Consider the following 17,898-nt stretch of genomic DNA (forward strand, 5'->3'; position numbering starts at 1 on the left):
GGACAGAGAGAGAGAGGAGCAGATGGAGAGCAGAGGAGAGAGATGAGATTGAAATGGATGAGAAGAGAGCGAGAGAGAGGAGAGAGAGAAACAGCGAGAGAGAGAGAGAGAGAGAGAGAGAGAGAGATCGAGAGAGAGAGAGAGAGAGAGCGAGTGGAGGGAAAATGGAAAGGTATACTATAGTGCTAACTTCAACTTGTCACACAGTGATATGGTTTATTGGTGTTTTAAATGTAATGAGAGATAGTTTTAACCTGTGGTGTGAGAGAGATTGTGTTGACCTGTGGTGGGAGAGAGATAGTGTTAACCTGTGGTGGGAGAGAGATAGTGTTGTCCTGTGGTGTGAGAGAGAACTAGTGTCAGCCCTAATTGTCAATACAGCCCTTTTAAGGCCAGACAGAGCTCAGGGTGTCTGCTAAGAAAACTCATGTTAAAATGAATGGACGGAAAAACATGTTCTGATATTTTGTAGTGAGAACTCGTGCCTTTGTGTTAAGACAACTCACATTAAATTTAACAAACAGAAAAATAAATGCTAATTATAATACTATAATAAAAGAAAAACAAATGATCAGACTGCAACAGACAGGAACACACAGCAACAGACAGTAGCCGACAGGAACAGACAGTAACAGACAGTAACCGACAGGAACAGACAGCAACAGACAGCACCAGACAGCAACAGACAGCAACAGACAGGAAAAGCTGGGAACAGACAGGAACAGACAGGAACAGGCAGGGACAGACAGGGACAGACAGCGACAGACAGCAACAGACAGCAACAGACAGCAACAGACCGTAACAGACGGGGACAGACGGCGACAGGCGGCAACAGGCGGCAACAGACGGCAACAGGCGGGAACAGACAGCAACAGACAGTAACAGACAGGAACAGACAGCAACAGACAGTAACAGACAGTAACAGAAAGCAACTGACAGCAACTGACAGGAACCGCCGGGAACAGGCAGCAATATACAGTAACAGACAGGAACAGACAGTAACAGACAGGAACAGACAGTAACAGACAGGAACACACAGCAACAGGTGGCGACAGACAGCAACAGACAGGAACAGCCAGGAACAGACAGCAACAGACAGGAACACACAGCAACAGACGGCAACATACAGTAACAGACAGGAACAGACAGTAACAGACAGGAACAAACAGCAACATACAGTAACAGACAGTAACAGACAGTAACAGACAGGAACACACAGCAACAGACAGTAACAGACAGCAACAGACAGTAACAGACAGGAACAGACAGCAACATACAGTAACAGACAGGAACAGACCGTAACAGATGGGAACAGACAGCAACAGACAGTAACAGACAGCAACAGACAGCAACAGACAGGAACAGCCGGGAACAGACAGCAATATACAGTAATATACAGTAACAGACAGGAACAGACAGTAACATACAGGAACAGACAGCAACAGACAGTAACAGACAGCAACAGACAGTAACAGACAGGAGCACACAACAACAGACAGGAACAGACAGTAACATACAGTAACAGACAGCAACAGACAGTAACAGACAGCCACAGACAGTAACAGACAGTAACAGACAGGAACAGACAGTAACATACAGGAACAGACAGCAACAGACAGTAACAGACAGCAACAGACAGTAACAGACAGGAACACACAGCAACAGACAGGAACAGACAGTAACATACAGTAACAGACAGCAACAGACAGTAACAGACAGCAACAGACAGTAACAGACAGGAACACACAGCAACAGACAGTAACAGACAGCAACAGACAGGAACAGCCAGGAACAGACAGCAACGTACAGTAACAGACAGGAACAGACAGTAACAGACAGGAACACACAGCAACAGGCGGCGACAGACAGCAACAGACAAGAACAGACAGCGACAGACAGGAACAGACAGGAACACACAGCAACAGGCGGCGACAGACAGCAACAGACAAGAACAGACAACGACATACAGGAACAGACAGGAACAGACGGCAACAGACAGGAACAGACGGCAACAGACAGGAACCGACAGCAACAAACAGGGACAGACAGCAACAGACAGGAACAGACAACGACATACAGGAACAGACAGGAACAGACGGCAACAGACAGGAACAGACAGGAACCGACAGCAACAAACAGGGACAGACAGCAACAGACAGGAACACACAGCAACAGGCGGCAACAGACAGCAACAGACAGCAAAAGACAGGAGCACACAGAAACACGCAGCAACACACAGGAACAGACAGAAACAGAAAGAAACAGACAGAAACAGACAGCTACAGACAGGAACAGACAGGAACATACAGCAACAGACAGCAACCCTATGGGGGTGCCACAGGGTTCAATTCTCAGGCCGACTCTCTTCTCTGTATACATCAATGTCGCTCTCGCTGCTGGTGATTCTCTGATCCACCTCAACGCAGACGACAACATTCTGTATACTTCTGGCCCGTCTTTGGACACTGTGTTAACTAACCTCCAGACGAGCTTCAATGCCATACAACTCTCCTTCCGTGGCCTCCAACTGCTCTTAAATGCAAGTAAAACTAAATGCATGCTATTCAATCGATCACTGCCCGCACCTGCCCGCCCGTCCAGCATCACTACTCTGGACGGCTCTGACTTAGAATACGTGGACAACTACAAATACCTAGGTGTCTAGTTAGACTGTAAACTCACCTTCCAGACTCATATGAAGCATCTCCAATACAAAATTAAATCTAGAATCGGCTTCCTTTATCGCAACAAAGCATCCTTCACTCATGCTGCCAAACATACCCTCGTAAAACTGACCATCCTACCATTCCTCGACTTTGGTGATGTCATCTATAAAATAGCCTCCAACACTCTACTTAACAAACTGGATGCAGTCCATCCGTTTTGTCACCAAAGCCCCATACACTACCCACCACTGCGACCTGTACGCTCTCGTTGGTTGGCCCTCGCTTCATACTCGTTGCCAAACCCACTGGCTCCAGGTCATCTACAAGTCTCTGCTAGGTAAAGCCCCGCCTTATCTCAGCTCACTGGTCACCATAGCAGCACCCACTCGTAGCACGCGCTCCAGCAGGTATATCTCACTGCTCACCCCCAAAGCCAATTCCTCCTTTGGTCGTCTTTCCTTCCAGTTCTCTGCTGCCAATGACTGGAACAAACTGCAAAAATCACTGAAGCTGATGACTCATGTCAGATCCCTGCACCTGTACATAGTCCATCTGTAAACAGCCCATCTATCTACCTACCTCATCCCCATACTGTATGTATTTATTTATCTTGCTCCTTTGCACCCCAGTATCTCTACTTGCACATTCATCTTCTGCACATCCTACCATTCCAGTGTTTAATTGCTATATTGTAATTACTTCGCCACCATGGCCTATTTATTGCCTTAACTTACCTCATTTGCACTCACTGTATATAGACTTTTTGTTTTCTTTTTTTGTACTGTATTATTGACTGTATGTTTTGTTTATTCCATGTGTAACTCTGTGTTGTTGTATGTGTCGAATTGCTATGCCTTATCTTGGCCAGGTCGCAGTTGTAAATGAGAACTTGTTCTCAACTAGCCTACCTGGTTAAATAAAGATGAAATAAAAATAAATAAAAAACCAATGGGAGCGGACAGCCACAGACAGCAACAGTGTGGCGGGGGGAGAGAGAGGAGACAGAGAGGGAGAGAGAGAGAGAGAGAGATAGAGAGAGGAGACAGAGAGAGAGAGAGAGAGAGAGAGAGGTCAGGGAGAAACAGACAATTTCCCAGCAATGTTGTGTATGTGTCACCAGCAGCTTAGGAGATAGAAGGTGATTTAAACACGGACACCACTCATCCATCCAACTGTCAAGCTGTAATAAGAGGCCGCTACAGGTTCAATAGTAGCGGTCCAGACGTGTGTGGTGTGTGTGTGTGTGTGTGTGTGTGTGTGTGTGTGTGTGTGTGTGTGTGTGTGTGTGTGTGTGTGTGTGTGTGTGTGTGTGTGTGTGTGTGTGTGTGTGTGTGTGTGTGTGTGTGTGTGTTCTAAGGTGTGGAGAATCAGAGCAGGTGGTCAGTCCAGTTCCAGTGTTCAGCAGTCTGATGGCTTGTAGATAGAAACTGTCTCTGAGCTTGTTGGTATCAGACATTATGCTCCGATAGCGTTTGCTCGATGGTTAAGGGAGTGAACAGCTCGTGGCCGGGGTGTGTGGGGTCCTTGATGATGCTGCGTACCTTCCTCAGGCACCATGTCCAGTAGATGGGTGGGAGCACAACAGAGGAAAAAGCAAAAGTGAGCGAGAAGAAAAGGAATCAGGTACTTAGAACTAGAGTGCTGCTTCGAGTCAGAGTGAGAGGGCTTCCCCTCCAGTCTAGCTAATCAGTAGTGTCCTGTCAGAGTGGTGAGGGAATCCCCTCCAGTCTAGCTTATCAGTGGTGTCCTGTCAGAGTGAGAGGGCTTCCCCTCCAGTCTAGCTAATCAGTAGTGTCCTGTCAGAGTGGTGAGGGAATCCCCTCCAGTCTAGCTTATCAGTGGTGTCCTGTCAGAGTGGTGAGGGAATCCCCTCCAGTCTAGCTAATCAGTAGTGTCCTGTCAGAGTGGTGAGGGAATCCCCTCCAGTCTAGCTAATCAGTAGTGTCCTGTCAGAGTGGTGAGGGAATCCCCTCCAGTCTAGCTTATCAGTGGTGTCCTGTCAGAGTGGTGAGGGAATCCCCTCCAGTCTAGCTTATCAGTGGTGTCCTGTCAGAGTGAGAGGGCTTCCCCTCCAGTCTAGCATATCAGTAGTGTCCTGTCAGAGTGAGAGGGCTTCCCCTCCAGTCTAGCTTATCAGTGGTGTCCTGTCAGAGTGGTGAGGGAATCCCCTCCAGTCTAGCTTATCAGTGGTGTCCTGTCAGAGTGAGAGGGCTTCCCCTCCAGTCTAGCATATCAGTAGTGTCCTGTCAGAGTGGTGAGGGAATCCCCTCCAGTCTAGCATATCAGTAGTGTCCTGTCAGAGTGGTGAGGGAATCCCCTCCAGTCTAGCTTATCAGTGGTGTCCTGTCAGAGTGGTGAGGGAATCCCCTCCAGTCTAGCTTATCAGTAGTGTCCTGTCAGAGTGGTGAGGGAATCCCCTCCAGTCTAGCTTTTCAGTAGTGTCCTGTCAGAGTGGTGAGGGAATCCCCTCCAGTCTAGCTTATCAGTAGTGTCCTGTCAGAGTGGTGAGGGAATCCCCTCCAGTCTAGCTTATCAGTGGTGTCCTGTGAGAGTGGTGAGGGAATCCCCTCCAGTCTAGCTTATCAGTAGTGTCCTGTCAGAGTGGTGAGGGAATCCCCTCCAGTCTAGCTTATCAGTGGTGTCCTGTGAGAGTGGTGAGGGAATCCCCTCCAGTCTAGCTTTTCAGTAGTGTCCTGTCAGGGTGGTGAGGGCTTCTCCTCCAGTCTAGCTTATCAGGGGTGTCCTGTCAGAGTGAGAGGGCTTCTCCTCCAATCTAGCTTATCAGTGGTGTCCTGTCAGAGTGAGAGGGCTTCTCCTCCAATCTAGCGACGGTGGCGATGTGTATGTGTTTCGTGCTGAGAGGAGCTGGCCTTCACACAGGCCAGGAGTAAGGTAATCCCCTCATTACGGCAATTAGGGGAGCTGAGGGAAGAAGAGGAAGAGGGAGGTAGAGGGGGTAGAGGGAGGAGGAGGGGGTTAGAGGGAGGTAGAGGGGGTAGAGGGAGGTAGAGGAAGGAAGAGGGGGGTAGAGGGAGGAAGAGGGGGGTAGAGGGAGGAAGAGGGGGGTTAGAGAGAGGTAGAGGGGGGTGGTAGAGGGAGGTTAGAGGAAGAAGAGGGAGGAAGAGGGGGGTAGGGGAGGAAGTGGGAGGAAGAGGGTGTAGAGGGAGGAAGAGTGAGGAAGAGGAAGGTATAGGGAGGTAGAGAGAGGCAGAGGGAGGCAGATGGAGATAGAGGTGGAGGATGGCAGAGGGAGGTAGAGAGAGGCAGAGGGGGGTGGAGGGTTGGTAGAGGGAGGAAGAGAGGGGTAGAGGGAGGAAGAGGAAGGAAGAGGGGGGTAGAGTGAGGAAGAGGGTGTAGAGGGAGGAAGAGAAAGGTAGAGCGAGGAAGAGGAAGGTAGAGGGAGGTAGAGGGAATTAGAGGGAAGAAGAGGGTGGTAGAGGGAGGTAGAGGGACGAAGAGGGAGGGGAGAAGAATAGGGAGGTAGAGGGAGGTAGAGGGAGGAAGAGGGAGGTAGAGGAAGGTAGAGGGAGGTAGAGAGAGGCAGAGGGAGGCAGTGGAAGGTAGAAAGAGGCAGGGGGAGGTAGAGAGAGGCAGAGGCAGAGGGAGGAAGAGAGAGGCAGAGGGAGGAAGAGAGAGGCAGAGGGAGGTGGAGAGAGGCAGAAGGGGGGCAGAAGGAGGTAGAGACAGGTAGAGGGGGGTAGAGAGAGGCAGTGGAAGGTAGAGGGAGGCAGTGGAAGGTAGATGAGGCAGAGGGGGAGGGGCAGGTCCTCAATTCACCATGGCCTTCACACCCTTAGAGCATCAGACATAACCAGCCATGAATTGGCCTGGATGAAAACAGTAACTGGTGAAAATTGGCTATTCAAGTGTGCGCTGTTGAGAAGCAAAGCGATCAGCTGACATGAGCTACAGAGATGCTGTATGTGGCTAGTTTGTGGGAATAACAGAAGGTTCAAGGTCAGTTCATAAACATGAAGACAGAGATAGGGGACAGCAGAAGAATCTGGTGGGTCCTAGTGTCATCAGCAAAAAATATAGACCCCCAAAACATCCCCAGGAGGTGACCCATAGCGGGTACATTGATGGGTTCCCGCCATCTTGTTGCCTCGGGCTTGATGGAGAGGAGAGGACACTTGGTAGAGGAGGAGGACAGCTGACAGAAAGACACAGGCACACACACACACACACACACACACACACACTGCTTTATAAACGTCAATACAATGCACGAGGTAGGCACATTTCGAAGTTCTCAGGGCCTTTAAAACCGTCTGAAACGTCTCTATCTCCACAGCTATCCACAATATAGTATACTGAGATGTCTGGTGGTGTTTCACTGCTATCTGCTAGATAGCGTCAATGACGTTTCTCTCCTATTTCCTTTGTGACATCACTTCACCTGTCCTTGAACCCTGAACCCTAGGTTGACAAGGAAAGGAAAGGAAAATGACGTTCCTTTTATTCGTATTTTTTCAACTGCATTGTTGGTTATGGGCTTGTAAGTAAGCATTTCACTGTAAGGTCTACACCTGTTGTATTCCGCACATGTGACTAATACAATTTGATTTGGTTTGAAAAGTGAAAGGGAAATGACAAGAAGGACGCCTTCTGATTCCGAACATTTCTTAATCTAACCTGCTCTTTTTTCCTTTCATGCTGGTTCTCCTGACAGTAGGTACCAGCAGGGGGTTCACACCTACTGAATGAACCAACCTGCACAAACACACGTACAATACTATAGCACACCTGTGTGTGTGTGTGTGTGTGTGTGTGCGTGCGTGTATGCGTGCGTGCGTGCGTGTGCCCTTGTATCAAGGCCAAATCAGAGCTATCAAAAGCATCACAACTCGCTGCCATGGCAACCATGTTAGTACCCACAAAGGTCACGAGATGGAGGGTGTTCCCTTCCTGCCTAGGCCTGTCATACACGATACATAACCAGCGGTGGTGTGAAGTACTTAAGTAAAAATACTTTAAAATACTACTTAAGTACTTTTTATGGCTAGCTGTACTTTACTTTTACTATTTGTATTTTTGACTACTTTTACTTCAAAACGTTCCTAAAGAAATTTTTACTCCATATATTTTCCCTGACACTCAAAGGTACTTGTTACATTTTGAATGGTTAGCAGTACAAATTGTTTTAAATAAGTCACACACTTATCAAGAGAACATTCCTGGTCATCTCTAATGCCTCTGATCTGGGGACACACTAAACACATGCTTCGCTTGTAAATGATGTCTCAGTGTTGGAGCATGCCTCTGACTATTGGTAAATTTCACTATACTTCCGGTCCAGAGCGAGCAGTCGCATTTCGCTTCGCTCCACAGGTAATATTACACTTCTTTACATTACAACGGTTTGGTTTGTTTGATCTGAACAATTTTTTCTTAGCTATCAAAGATAATTGTGTAGTTTAGAGTAATTATCGAGGCCAGCTATTTTTTCGTCCTCCTAACGTAGTCAACACTGCTGCCTGCTAGCTGCTAGCTAGTCAACACCGCTAGCTAGCCAACCGCTACCGACTAGCAGCGCTGTAATTACTAATACATTACAACGGAACGATTTGACTAGTGCAGTGTTAGCTAGCTAGCTACATAGCTGTCTTTGTCATAGCTTGATAATTGTGTAGTTTAGTAATAGCTAGGTTAGCTAGCCAGTTATTTCCGTCCCCCGCGACGCCATTGTTCCATACCCAGCCAACTATTACCGACGAGCAGCATTGTAGAAACTAAATACGTTACAAAGGAACGTCTTGATTAGTGTTATGTTATGTTAGCTAGCTACAAAGTTGCTCTTGTATAATAGCCAACCTCTACCGACTAGCAGCACTGTAGAAACTATTACATTACAACGGAACGATTTGACTAGTGCAGTGTTAGCTAGCTAGCTACATAGCTGTCTTTGTCATAGCTTGATAATTGTGTAGTTTAGTAAATATCGAGGCTAGCTAGGTTAGCTAGGTTAGCTAGCCAGCTATTTCCGTCCCCCGCGACGCCATTGTTCCATACCCAGCCAAATATTACCGACGAGCAGCATTGTAGAAACTAAATACATTACAAAGGAACGTCTTGATTAGTGTTATGTTATGTTAGCTAGCTACAAAGTTGCTTTTGTATAATAGCCAACCTCTACCGACTAGCAGCACTGTAGAAACTATTACATTACAACGACTTGATTAGTGTAGTGTTGTGTTAGTTAGCTAGCATTTTCGTCACTTTAGTCAATAAGATTTTCGCAACGTAAGCTTAACTTTCTGAACATTCGAGACGTGTAGTCCACTTGTCATTCCAATCTCCTTTGCATTAGCGTAGCCTCTTCTGTAGCTTGTCAACTATGTGTCTGGCTATCCCTCTTCTCTCCCCTCTGCACAGGCCATACAAACACTTCACACCGCGTGGCCGCTGCCACTCTAACCTGGTGGTCCCAGCGCGCACGACCCACGTGGAGTTCCAGGTCTCCGGCAGCCTCTGGAACTGCCGGTCTGCGGCCAACAAGGCTGAGTTCATCTCAGCCTATGCTACCCTCCAGTCCCTAGACTTCCTGGCGCTGACGGAAACATGGATTACCACAGATAACACTGCTACTCCTACTGCTCTCTCCTCGTCTGCCTACGTGTTCTCGCATACCCCTAGAGCATCGAGCCAGCGGGGTGGTGGCACTGGAATCCTCATCTCTCCCAAGTGGACATTCTCTCTTTCTCCCCTGACCCATCTGTCTATCTCCTCATTTGAATTCCATGCTGTCACAGTTACCAGCCCTTTCAAGCTTAACATCCTTATCATTTATCGCCCTCCAGGTTCCCTTGGAGAGTTCATCAATGAGCTTGATGCCTTGATAAGTTCCTTCCCTGAGGATGGCTCACCTCTCACAGTTCTGGGTGACTTTAACCTCCCCACGTCTACCTTTGACTCTTTCCTCTCTGCCTCCTTCTTTCCACTCCTCTCCTCCTTTGACCTCACCCTCTTACCTTCCCCCCTACTCACAAGGCAGGCAATACGCTTGACCTCATCTTTACTAGATGCTGTTCTTCCACTAATCTCATTGCAACTCCCCTCCAAGTCTCCGACCACTACCTTGTATCCTTTTCCCTCTCGCTCTCATCCAACACTTCTCACTCTGCCCCTACTCGGATGGTATTGCGCCGTCCCAACCTTCGCTCTCTCTCTCCCGCTACTCTCTCCTCTTCCATCCTATCATCTCTTCCCTCTGCTCAAACCTTCTCCAACCTATCTTCTGATTCTGCCTCCTCAACCCTCCTCTCCTCCCTTTCTGCATCCTTCGATTTTCTCTGTCCCCTATCCTCCAGGCCGGCTCGGTCCTCCACTCCTGCGCCGTGGCTCGACGACTCACTGCGAGCTCACAGAACAGGGCTCCGGGCAGCCGAGCGGAAATGGAGGAAAACTCGCCTCCCTGCGGACCTGGCATCCTGTCACGCCCTCCTCTCTACATTTTCCTCTTCTGTCTCTGCTGCTAAAGCCACTTTCTACCACTCTAAATTCCAAGCATCTGCCTCTAACCCTAGGAAGCTCTTTGCTACCTTCTCCTCCCTCCTGAATCCTCCTCCCCCCCCCCTCCTCTCTCTCTGCGGATGACTTCGTCAACCATTTTGAAAAGAAGGCTGATGACATCCGATCCTCGTTTGCTAAGCCAAACGACACCGCTGGTCCTGCTCACACTGCCCTACCCTGTGCTTTGACCTCTTTCTCCCCTCTCTCTCCAGATGAAATCTCGCGTCTCGTGACGGCCGGCCGCCCAACAACCTGCCCACTTGACCCTATCCCCTCCTCTCTTCTCCAGACCATTTCCGGAGACCTTCTCCCCTACCTCACCTCGCTCATCAACTCATCCTTGACCGCTGGCTACGTCCCTTCCGTCTTCAAGAGAGCGAGAGTTGCACCCCTTCTGAAAAAACCTACACTCGATCCCTCCGACATCAACAACTACAGACCAGTATCCCTTCTTTCTTTTCTCTCCAAAACTCTTGAACGTGCCGTCCTTGGCCAGCTCTCCTGCTATCTCTCTCAGAATGACCTTCTTGATCCTAATCAGTCAGGTTTCAAGACTGGGCATTCAACTGAGACTGCTCTTCTCTGTGTCACGGAGGCTCTCCGCACTGCTAAAGCTAACTCTCTCTCCTCTGCTCTCATCCTGCTAGACCTATCTGCTGCCTTTGATACCGTGAACCATCAGATCCTCCTCTCCACCCTCTCCGAGCTGGGCATCTCCGGCGCGGCCCACGCTTGGATTGTGTCCTACCTGACAGGTCGCTCCTACCAGGTGGCGTGGCGAGAATCTGTCTCCGCACCACGTGCTCTCACCACTGGTGTCCCCCAGGGCTCTGTTCTAGGCCCTCTCCTATTCTCACTATACACCAAGTCACTTGGCTCGGTCATATCCTCACATGGTCTCTCCTATCATTGCTACGCAGACGACACACAATTAATCTTCTCCTTTCCCCCTTCTGATAACCAGGTGGCGAATCGCATCTCTGCATGTCTGGCAGACATATCAGTGTGGATGACGGCTCACCACCTCAAGCTGAACCTCGGCAAGACGGAGCTGCTCCTCCTCCCAGGGAAGGACTGCCCGTTCCATGATCTCGCTATCACGGTTGACAACTCCCTTGTGTCCTCCTCCCAGAGTGCTAAGAACCTTGGCGTGACCCTGGACAACACCCTGTCGTTCTCCACTAACATCAAGGCGGTGACCCGATCCTGTAGGTTCATGCTCTACAACATTCGCAGAGTACGACCCTGCCTCACACAGGAAGCGGCGCAGGTCCTAGTCCAGGCACTTGTCATCTCCCGTCTGGATTACTGCAACTCGCTGTTGGCTGGGCTCCCTGCCTGTGCCATTAAACCCCTACAACTCATCCAGAACGCCGCAGCCCGTCTGGTGTTCAACCTTCCCAAGTTCTCTCACGTCCCCCCGCTCCTCCGCTCTCTCCACTGGCTTCCAGTTGAAGCTCGCATCCGCTACAAGTCCATGGTGCTTGCCTACGGAGCTGTGAGGGGAACGGCACCTCCGTACCTTCAGGCTCTGATCAGGCCCTACACCCAAACAAGGGCACTGCGTTCATCCACCTCTGGCCTGCTCGCCTCCCTACCTCTGAGGAAGCACAGCTCCCGCTCAGCCCAGTCAAAACTGTTCGCTGCTCTGGCACCCCAATGGTGGAACAAGCTCCCTCACGACGCCAGGACAGCGGAGTCAATCACCACCTTCCGGAGACACCTGAAACCCCACCTCTTTAAGGAATACCTGGGATAGGATAAAGTAATCCTTCTACCCCCCCCCCCCGAAAAGATTTAGATGCACTATTGTAAAGTGGTTGTTCCACTGGATATCTTAAGGTGAATGCACCAATTTGTAAGTCGCTCTGGATAAGAGCGTCTGCTAAATGACTTAAATGTAAATGTAAATGTAAATTTAAAAATCAAAGAAAATGGTGTCAGAGGGATTCAGAATGAGCACAGAATCCTATCCCATACCACAGAGAACACACACACACACACACACACACACACACACACACACACACACACACACACACACACACACACACACACACACACACACACACACACACACACACACACACACACACACACACACACAGACTTCAACAAGCTCTGTTGAGATCCAGTCAGAACAGAGGAAGTGTGTGTCACCTCACTAAATCAGGGTCACACAGAGGGATTCTTTGTAGTCTTACAGTTTTTTTAACAATCGCTAGGACCCATTTCTCAATACTTAGGTCACTTTTTCAAAACTCTTCACACAGTTCTCCTAACCAACTTTCAGCTTGGCACAGCAGTTAATTTCTCATTCAAAATGCACTAAAACTACCAAAACACTTCACATATGTCTCAAATTAACTCATTCTTCCATAATACTAGCAAAGGTTTTCACCCAACAGGCACACGCTGTCACTCATAAAACAATGACCTAAAAAACACTAACAACAGGTAGCACTACACAATGTTTTCTTTACAAAACAAGAATGACACCTCTCTACTGTTTAGAATACACTGCAGTATATGTTACAGGAATGACACCTCTCTACTGTTTAGAATACACTGCAGTATATGTTACAGGAATGACACCTCTCTACTGTTTAGAATACACTGCAGTATATGTTACAGGAATGACACCTCTCTACTGTTTAGAATACACTGCAGTACATGTTACAGGAACGACACCTGTCTACTGTTTAGAATTCACTGCAGTATATGTTACAGGAATGACACCTCTCTACTGTTTAGAATTCACTGCAGTATATGTTACAGGAATGACACCTCTCTACTGTTTAGAATTCACTGCAGTATATGTTACAGGAATGACACCTCTCTACTGTTTAGAATTCACTGCAGTATATGTTACAGGAATGAATCAGACAGGCAATATGCTTCAATATGTTTTATGTCATTTTTTGATACAGTAGCAATACTAGTCAACCCTGTCTTCTGCATTTGGCCACAGGTTCCACGTGTCATCTTGGGCAATACACCTAGGAAAGAATCTTTTGGCACGTATGGTCCATCCCTGGCAATCTTCTGCAGATATGTCCAGGCATCCAGCATTGCGTCCAGGAGGGACATTTGATTATGTGAATGGTGGTCATAAACCTTTTACCTCCATGAGGAAAATAATTCCTCTATGGGGTTGAGGAATGGAGAGTAAGGAAGGAGGAAAAGTGACACCATCCTGGGCTGGGCTGCACACCACTCTGTGACTGCACAGGAGTGGTGAAATACCACATTGTCCCATACAATTACAAACGTTGTCCGATTTGGCCTCACTGCAACCCTTTCCTCACCTGGCACAACCCTTCCATAGAGGTCATCCACGAATGAAATGAGATGCTCGGTGTTGTATGGTCCAATTAGCGGTTTGTGTAACAGCAATCCATCAGAGGATACTGCTGCACACATTGTGATGTTGGCACCCCTCTGGCCCGGGACATCCACCGTGACTCTTTTCCCAATCACATTCCTTCCTCGCCGCCGTGTTTTGGCCAAGTTGAAACCAGCCTCATCCACAAAGATGAATATGTGGGGTGTTTGCCTGGCTTCAATCTCCATGACTCTCTAAAATAAATCCACAAGGCAACATAAGAGTTAGGCTGTTACGGTAGTTTACATTATACCTAAAAACATGCCATTGTGTGCCTCTGCCCTGTTTGGTTTAGTTCAAAATCAGATCTGTATTTTCTAGTCATCTGACCTGGACATATTGGTTCCTGAGTTACTTGACTCGTTCAGTTCCTCTCAAAGAGGACAGTGTACAACTGCTTCATCCTGACTTGATGTTGTTTCAGGGCTCTAGAAATAGTTGTTATGCTTACATTGTCTGCCAACACTTGTCCCGAATCTCTGTGAGTTTTTTGTCATTGTTTCTGATGACCATATCAACGATTGCAGTTTCCTGCACAGCAGTGAAAATACTACCTCTCCTGCCTGTAGGAGGTAACCGTTGGGTCCTAAGCAGAAATACAAAAACAATTACAATTACACACAAGTAGGTTTAGAGGCTTTGCTCAATTTACTTCTGTAATGTTTCAGTCAGATGCCCTTGCGGAACACACATCTTACCTGTTGTTTTGCCAGAAATTTCTCACAATAGATGCCACCGTTGAGAGTAGCAGATTTGGCTGCACTCTCAGACCAGCATCTCTCTTGATAGACCATGATTTATTACATGATCAATTATAGTAGCCCTAATCTCATCTGAGACTACAGCTCTTGATCTTCCTTTCAGTCTTCTTCCACCACGCATACGTACTCCTCTCCCTCTCCCTCTCCCAGACACTCTTCTTCCTCTGTCAGCCACTTCTCTATCTCTGGCTGGGTCCATGTTTACATTACAGTACAGCATTATTCCTAAGATGTCCCCTTTTGTATAGATGGTAATGTATTTGAAAGACTAACACCTGGGTAGGTGTTCAGCTACAATGGGAATCAGCTGTGGTTGGTCTAATTGTTTTGATTGTATTTCATTTTTTAGATTTGGAATATATTTCAATACGGTATTACTGTAAAAATTTAGCAAATTGATGTCTTATTCAATTTTGTGTTACGTTAGGTTTTGAACTTAAGTTTAACAGTTTTGAAAAGCGTATGTAAAGATCTGCAAATTGGCCTGTAGGTACATAGAGTTTTCGTGGTGGTTGTGTCTGAGTGAGAAAAGAATTCATGAAATTTGAAAGATATAGTCATTGAATGCATTTTGTTCCAAAGCAATGAAAAATGATCCACAGTTTAGCCCACATAGACTGCTGTTGTGTTCACTGTGTGAAGAGTTTTGAAAAAGTGACCTAAGTATTGAGAAATGGGTCCTAGCGATTGTAAAAAACTGTAAACAAATCTACTTTGAAACAAAAGTATACACCTCACACACATAGCTTAAAAAAAGAAGACACCTGTACCATGTCAGATACTATAGAGTTGAAATGTATTACACTTTGAGTTTGCATCCCAATATTACACTTTATATACATCACAGAAGACTGAACTATAACAAAACTGTCTGACATAGAAACACTGGATTTTTGTCAGATTAAAAAAAAAAAAATTGTGTTTAATAACATTCCAACCATGAGGCCTAAGAGGGCGTGTTTGGTCACTGAGTGAAGGAAAGGGGTATCACAACAACACCATGAGGAGAAAAACTATCTGGTGGTAAAACAACCAGTTGAAACATCTCCTCCCTGCCAACTCTACCTCCCCTCCCTCCCTCCCTCCCTCCCATCCCTCCCTCCCATCCATCCATCCCTCCCTCCCTCCCTCCCTCCCTCCCTCCCATCCATCGCTCCCTCCCTCCCTCCCTCCCTCCCTCCCTCCGCTCCCTCCCTCCCTCCCCTCCCTCCCTCCCTCCCATCCATCCCTCCCTCCCATCCCTCCCTCCCTCCCTGCCTCCCATCGCTCCCTCCCTCCCTCCCCTCCCCTCCCTCCCTCCCTCCCTCCCTTCCTCCCTCCCTCCCTCCCTCCCATCCATCCATCCCTCCCTCCCTCCCTCCCTCCCATCCATCCATCCCTCCCTCCCTCCCATCCCTCCCTCCCTCCCATCCATCCCTCCCTCCCTCCCTCCCATCCATCCATCCCTCCCTCCCTCCCATCCATCCCTCCCTTTTGATTTTTTCAATATTTTTCAGAGTGCAAAAAAAATTGCATTATCTCTCTTTCTCTCTCTCGCTCTTTCTCTCTCTCTCTCTCGCTCTCTCGCTCTCTCGCTCTCTCTCACACACAGGAAGTAGTCATAACTGACACATGAAGTAGTCTGACCCCCATGGAAACAAGCGAGGTGTGTGTAATTATATTTAATAATCCAAACTCTATACGAAGATTCCTCACTATTACAGACTTACAGATTGTTCTGTGAGATTGTTCTGTCCTGCCTTCTTGTTAAACCGCTGATTCTCTATGTTCTAACACAAACGCACGCGCTCAAGCACACGGGCAGAAACACACACACACAAATCTGCACACACACACACCTGCCCTAGCTGTTTCCGGTATCACCTTGACTTGCTTTCTGACTGCTCGTTAACAGCACGTTACCGTCTTCATGTTGATTCAAGTAGTTCTGATTAACGGAGTCTGCGGTTGTCTAAACTCCTCACTGATATATCATGGCACCTTCACAGGCACATCACTGCTTTATTTATCTACTTATCCCTCCGCAGGATTTATTTTCTATTCCACAATGTCATGACATCAAAAACACCGTGGTGATGAAAAGCCCTTGAAAATCAAAGGTTGTAGAATAGAACCCCTGGAAAAAAGAATGTTATTGGCTTTAAAATTGATTTAAAAAATAAGTGTGTGTGCGTGCGAGCGAGCGAGCGAACGTGTGTGTGTCGTGTTTATGGAATGATCAAATGGTTCCAGATTACTGAGTAGAAAGGAGGATTCACTAAGAGCAGATGTTCTGTGATCACAAACAAAGTAGTGTTTGTCATCGGAGAACACCAGCCAAACATTTACCTCTAATTGTTCTGTTCCACAGAAGAATCAAGTCATTACTCCATGAGATGCTTGTATCAGTTCAAATCAACACTACATTGGCCAGCTGAGCCAAAGCCGAAGCATTTGGGAACTATAGTATTTAAACTTCTCTTCAGGGATCAACAAAGCATCAATCTAATCCATCAATCTATACCATATGTATGTTGGTCTCAGTATATTATACAGAGTTTCTTCATTTTTTATATTTTCTACATTGTAGAATAATACTGAAGACATCAAAACTATGAAATTACACAAATGGAATCATGTAGTAACCAATCATGTATATAAATAAATCAAAATATATTTTATATTTGAGATTCTTTAAAGTAGCCACCCTTTGCCTTGATGACAGCTTTGCACACTCTTGGCATTCTCTCAACCAGCTTCATGAGGTAGTCACCTGGAATACATTTCAATTAACATGTGCGCCTCGTTAAAAGTTAATTTGTGAAATGTCTTTCCTTCTTAATGCGTTTGAGACAATCAGTTGTGTTGTGACAAGGTAGGGGTGGTATACAGAAGATAGCCCTATTAGGTAAAAGACCAAGTCCATATTATGGCAACAACCGCTCAAATAAGCAAAGAGAAATGACAGTCCATTATTACTTTAAGATGTGAAGGTCAGTCAATCCAGAAAATGTCAAGAACTTTGAAAGTTTCTTCAAGTGCAGTCGCAAAAACCATCAAGAGCTAAGATGAAACAGGCTGTCATGAGGACCGCCACAGGAAAGGAAGACCCCGAGTTACCTCTTCTGCAGAGGATAAGTTCATTAGAGTTACCAACCTCAGAAATTGCAGCCCAAATAAATGCTTCACAAAGTTCAAGTAACAGACACATCTCAACATCAACTGTTCAGAGGAGACTGTGTTAATCAGGCCTTCATGGTCGAATTGCTGCAAAGAAACCACTACAAAAGGACAGCAATAATAAGAAGAGACTTGCTTGGGCTAAGAAACACAAGCAATGGACATTAGACCGGTGGAAATCTGTCCTTTGGTCTGATGAGTCCAAATTTGAGATTTTTCGTTCCAACCGCTGTGTCTTTGTGAGATGCAGAGTAGGTGAACGGATTATCTCGGCATGTGTGGTTCACACCATGAAGCATGGAGGAGGAGGTGTGATGGTGTGGGGGTGCAATGCTGGTGACACTGCCTGTGATATATTTAGAATTCAAGGCACACTTAACTAGTGTGGCTACCACAGCATTCTGCTGCCATATGC

This window comes from Salmo trutta, chromosome 1 (genome assembly GCF_901001165.1).
Source record: "Salmo trutta chromosome 1, fSalTru1.1, whole genome shotgun sequence".
NCBI classification, from domain to species: domain Eukaryota; kingdom Metazoa; phylum Chordata; class Actinopteri; order Salmoniformes; family Salmonidae; genus Salmo; species Salmo trutta.